This window comes from Narcine bancroftii, chromosome 2, assembly GCF_036971445.1.
Source record: "Narcine bancroftii isolate sNarBan1 chromosome 2, sNarBan1.hap1, whole genome shotgun sequence".
In the NCBI taxonomy this organism is placed as follows: Eukaryota; Metazoa; Chordata; class Chondrichthyes; order Torpediniformes; family Narcinidae; genus Narcine; species Narcine bancroftii.
Genome location: NC_091470.1, coordinates 316,502,786 through 316,508,838, shown reverse-complemented (window position 1 = coordinate 316,508,838; position 6,053 = coordinate 316,502,786). Strand labels below are relative to the sequence as shown.

Below are 6,053 nucleotides of genomic sequence, written 5' to 3'. Positions count from 1 at the left end.
AAGAGGCCCTGGCCCATATAAAGATGTTAGTTCACCTGCGAATGGACGTACAGACAGTCCTCACAGTTGATTCGATCAACACAGCAGTGGGCATCATCCTGGAACAGTTTGTTGACAATTCATGGAGACCCTTCGCCTTTTTCAGTTGCTACCTCCAGTCACCTGAAATGAAGTACAGCACGTCTGACAGGTAACTACTCACCATCTACCTGGCTATCCACCACTTCTGCTACTTCCTGGAAGGGCGTTCATTCACTGTCTACGGATCACAAGCCACTTCTCAAAGTCCTCCAACACGTGGTCTGCCTGACATCTCCGAATTCACCACTACTATCTGACATCTATCAGGAAAACACATCATTGTCGCCAATGCACTCTCCAGGCCAGCAGTCAACAATGTCGCAGGGCATTGACTACCATGATCTGGCTTGTGAACAAGATAACCTTGAGAAACTCAGCTTCAAGATTGTAATCGTGGGGTTATAGCTCCAAGACTTCCACTTGATGACAATGGCACTACACTCCTCTAATGACATCTCCACTAGCAACCCTGACTGCTGGACCCAGCCCAATGGAGGGGAACAGTATTTGACTTAATCCACGGTTTGTCGTACCCCTCGATGTGCACAATGGTGCGACTGGTATCCGCAAGATTCGTTTGGCATGGCCTGCGCAAACAGGCCATGGAGTGGGTGTAAATCTGCCAAGGTCCAGCAGCACACCAAGCATCAACACCCGCAAGTTCAAGCACATCCACCTCAACATAGTTGGGCCCCTGCTAGTCTCCTGGGGGTCGTGCAACCTACTTACAGTAGTAGACAGGTTCACTTGTTGGCCAGAGGCCATACCCATTCCGGATGCCTCACAGAAACATGTGCCAAAGCTTTCCTCACCACCTGGTTTTGGTGTCCCAGCAGACATTACCACTGACTGGGGGTGGGGGGGGTGGTCTATGGATAGAACTCTCTAAACACCTGGGTACCCAGCCTACCACCCAGAAGCCAAGGGGCAAGTCGAATGTTTGCATCGCCGCCTCAAATCGGCGCTGATGGCACGTCTCAAAGCCCAACTGGGCGAACGAACCTCCCTGGGTTCTCCTGGGGATACGCACAGGGCCCAAGGATGTCCTCAGAGCCTCCTCTGCTGAACTAGTCTACAGAGAGACCATTGCAGTCCCTGGCCAATTCTTCCCGCCAGCAACCAAACAGGACACCAACACAGCCGTCGTCCTCGAGAGATTGCATGACAAACTGGGCTCCATTGCACCATTCCCGCCCTCACGACATAGTCACCCGCCATGCAACTACCCCTTAGACGTGCTCCTGTGTGTATGTATTTGTGCAAAGGGGCACGCAGAGGACTCCCCTTCAGCAACCTTATGAGGGTCCATACAGGGTGCTGCACAGGAACGCTTTCATGTTTTACTCTTGACATTGGGGGGGGAAAGGAAGAGTTATTCACACTGGACTGTTTGAAACCAGCTCATCTGGACTTGTCCCAGCAAGTACAGGTCACCCCACCAGTGCGTAGAGGTCGGCCGCTGAAACAGTACACCTCACCCTCAACGCATCCCGAGACCCATTGGTGCCAGTTCTGATTGGGGGGGGGGGGGTGGTGGTTGTTGTGTGGCCATGCACATGTTTGCAGCAGCGAACCAGCCCTGGTTGTCATGCATGGTCAGCTGGGCAGCCGCGGCAAGGATGGTGTCATGGGACCATCTCTTCTGGTCCAGATTGGAAGGGTATGTGCACACTTGTGTCATTGTGACGCAAGTGCTGGGACGTTGGGGCCGGGACCAGAGACAGGCTTAAAGGCTGCAGCACAGAATTCAAAATGAAGCAGTTATGATTCTTGAGCTCACAGCCTATTCTCTGCGCTCGCTCACAACATGCTACAGTAGAACCTTCACATCATTCTGTTTTATGATGACCATTTAAGAGCTTTGTTCATATAAGCTAAAGCAATTCGATGCTTGTTGCCAAAATGTTGCTGTAGTAAAGACTTAGCTCTGTCGAATGCTCTTTCCGCGGACATATGGTGACAACTCTTTACAAGTTCATTTGACTGTCCTGTGTACATTTCTAAATAGTAAAGTCAATCTCCAGGGTCTTGGCACTTATTTTCAATATTGTGTCTAAAAGATCTCATGAACATTTGGTACTGGTGGTTCTCCATCAAAAGCTTGAATCTCCTTGGGCAAAGAAGAGAGAGACTGTAGCTGGATCCATGATGTAGCTATTTCATTGTTTCTTCTCGTGGATGCTATTTCATTGCTCTGTTCACTGCCTCTTGTAGCAGGTAATGTATCTGAAAACATCATGTGTATTTCTGATGCTTGACTAGAATGTCAAACAAGCTGCAGCATTTGACTGAACCCAAGCCGCAGGACTGTCAGTGGATGTTACAGTTGGTATATGTGGCTTGGCTACAGGATGGTCTGGAAGGATTTGTGCTTGTATATGCATGTTTTGTACCTGTGGTACTAAGATATCTGTCTTAATAATTAGTTTCATTTCCTGTAGCTCTTTCTTAAAATATGATTCCATACCATCATACATTTTATACCTCTGAACCTTCTAGTGCATCCGACTAGGAATCAATAATAGCTTTTCTTTTTCTCAAATTCAGTTACTACTTTTTCTTCCTTAGCTGCTCCCATTTCAGTTCCTCTTCTTTTCGTAGTTGCTCCTCCTCTCTTCAAAGCTTCTCCTATTTCAGCTCCTCTTCATAGCTGCTCCATTTGCGCTTCGTCTACTTCTTCTAAGACATTATGCCTTAAGCCATTCTTGTTCTGCATGAAGAGCGGTCTTTTCAGCTCTTTTACGCGTGTTGATATTTTACTGGAAACTCTGGGACTTGAACCAGGAGAACTTCATTTGCTTTCAACGTATGATGCTGTCGCTAGATTTTATTTTGTCCCACAGGTTGTATGTTGTCTTCTAACATATCTCTTTCTCCAATTTGAATTGTACATCTGTGGCATCTTCAGCCTCTTGGCTTTCGATATCCTTTTTATTTTTTTCATCTTTTGGTGACACATCTTTACCCTTTTTTTCATAACCTTTTGGTGACATAAATTCAACCATTTCCAAGTCGCTGTCTTCAAATTCATTTGTTGTCTTCTGCAATGTCTTCATTACTTATTACTTTATTGTCATGTAAGAAAACGCAATGAAATTAAAAAGCACAACCACGGTATTATACAAGAGCAGTAAAACAGTAAAAAAACAATAAAAACAAAGAAAAAAAGCAACATTAAAACACCTCAAAATACAAAAACACTAAATTGCAGAGTTTAATTCTTGAATGGCTCTGGGGTAGAAACTGTTCCTGAATCTGTTTGTCCATGATTTAATGGACCTATATCATTTACCCAAGGACAATAAGTCAAACAGATGATAGGCTGGCTGAGTAGAATCCTTAAGAATATTAGCTGCCTTCCCGATACAGTGAGATCAAAATAAATACTCCAAAACGGACAAGGAAAACCCTGTGAGCTTCTGTGCTGTATTGATAACCCTCTGAAGATTCCTCTTATCTGCTGCTGTACAGCTGGCAAACCATACTAGAATACAATGTCAGCACACTTTCAATAGAGCAGCGATGGAAGGACATCAATAAGCTATCTTGTAGGTTAATTTTCCTAAGAATTCTCAGGAAGTGGAGACGCTGATGTGCCTTCACTACAGTGGTGGTATTAATAGTCAAAGAAAGATCCTCAGCCAAATATGTTCTCCATTAATATACAATGGAGATGGAGCCATAACTATTCCTCCTAAAATCCATTACAAGCTCTTTTGTCCTCAAAGAATTCAATATCAGATTGTTTTCTGAGCACCACACTTACAATCTGTGGACTTCGTCCCTATAGGCTGACTCATCACCCCTTGAAATGAGCCCAATCACAGTCGTGTCAACCGCAAATTTTATGATGGTATTAGACTAATATTCAGGGACACAATCATAGGTATAAAGAGAATACAACGTTGGGCTCAACACAGCCCTGTGGGGAATCAGTGCTAAGTGTGAGAGTAGGGGAATAATGAGCACTTATTTTTACAGTCTGGGTACGGTTTGTTAAAAACTCCTTAATCCATGGACAAATAGATCTGGAAGATCCTAAGTCAGCAAGTTTACCATCCAGTCTGCCTGGAATAACAGTATTAAAAGCAGAACTAAAGTCTATAAAAAGCAACCTCACATAGCATCCCTGTTGTTCTAAGTGGGTCAATGCTAAGTGAAGAACAGTGGCAATAGCATCCACAGTAGACTTATTTGCCCTGTAAGCAAACTGGTATGGGAGACGGGCTTTAATGTGCTGCAAAATCAGCCTCTCAAAGCACTTCATAATAACTGCTGTTAAAGCAAATGGACGATAATCATTGAGGCCCTTGATAACCTTCTTAGGCAGAGGAATGATAGTAGCAGCCTTTGGGTACAGCAGGATGATAGATTTTGACAGGAACCTGTTGAAAATCTTTGTGAAGTCCTCAGAGAGATGATTCACACACTCCTTCAGCACCCTGCCTGATACCATTGGAGCCAGCGCCTTTCCTTGGGTGCACCACTCTAAGCACCCATCTCACTTTGTGTTCTTGCACAATGAGGACATGGCCGTTAGGGGCCAATGAGTGTGTTACATCCATCTTTTCGGCTTCCACCTCAAATGGAGCGGAAAAAAACGATTGAGATCCTTGCTCAGCATAATGTCACCATCAACAGTCATCCTGTTGTTTTTATAATTGGTGAAGTGCGAGATGCCCTGCCACATTCACCATGTTTCATTATCGTTGAAATAGTTCTCAATCCTTCTATAGGCTGCTTTAGCATCCTTGATACCTCTCAGGTTGGGTTTAGCTGCACTATACAGTACACTATCACCATACCTAAAGCAATATTGCAGTCCCTGAGAAGAATTTTGACCTCCTTGTTCATCCAGGACTTCTGATGTGATATATCCTATCCATTTGTTGACAGTAACGTTGTCAACACAATTCTTTATAATTCTGAGTATAACAGCTATACACTCCTCCAAATCCTGACTTTCAAAGATGTCAGTTCAAAGCAATCCTGCAGCTCCAAGGAAGCTCCTTCTGGCCATGTCTTCACAATTTTTACAGTGGTCAGAGCCCTTCTACTAAGGGGAATGTAGGCTGGAATTAAATGTATGGAAAGCTGATCTGACCAGCCTAAATGTGGTAACGAAATTGACCTGAAACCTTTCTTGATATTTGAATAAACTTTATCAAGAGTCCTATTTTCCCTCCCTCCCCCCACCCCAATTACACAAGTGACATGCTTTTCACATTTTGGGAGGGCTGCCTTTAAATCCACATGATTAAAATCTCCAGTGATAATGTAAGCTTCTTCCGAGTGCTTACTCAGTTGTAAGTTAGTAGCTTTGAGAAGAAAACCCAAAGCTATGTGCACATTAGCATCCAGTGGTATATAAACGGCTATAACAATTACAATAGTAAGCTTCCATGGTAGGTAAATAGGTCTGCATTTAACTGCCAAGTACTCCAAATCTGGAGAACAATGACTATGATTTCTGCATTCGTGCACCAGTTTAAGCACATACATGCATAATTCTCCCCTCTTCCTTTTTACCAGAGTTCTTATTTCTGTCCCAATGGAACACTGTCTAGCTGCATCTGGGATAAGTGGATGTAGCCGTATCTCTGTTCTCAGCATAATACAACAGTCATCAAGGAGTCTATTCTCAGAGATCTGCAGCTTTAATTTATCCATTTTGTTAGTAATAGATCTGGCATTCACTAGACAAATGCTAGGTAGTGGTGCTCTGAACCTGCAGAGCACTCCAGAATGACATCCCTGCTGCTGCTTCTTGTATCTATACCTCCTCTTCCTCCACGTCTGACCCAATGACGATCCACCATGGGCCCGATTTTCTGGCACTCTCCTTCAGCCCATTATCAGAGCACAGGAACTCATACACCACAGCCTCACTATGCTGACTCCACAGGTTAAAAACTTCCTGCCGGCTGTAGGCAAGTCTCACCCATCCGAACCTGACATTCATGAATGGATGG

General features: G+C 44.3%; 1 protein-coding gene across 5 annotated transcripts in view; it reads left to right on the top strand.

Moving 5' to 3' along the window:
• lpin2 (lipin 2) overlaps positions 1 to 6,053 on the top strand; it is a 160,138-nt gene that overhangs the window by 76,291 nt on the left and 77,794 nt on the right. The gene's annotated exons all lie outside the window — the stretch shown is intronic.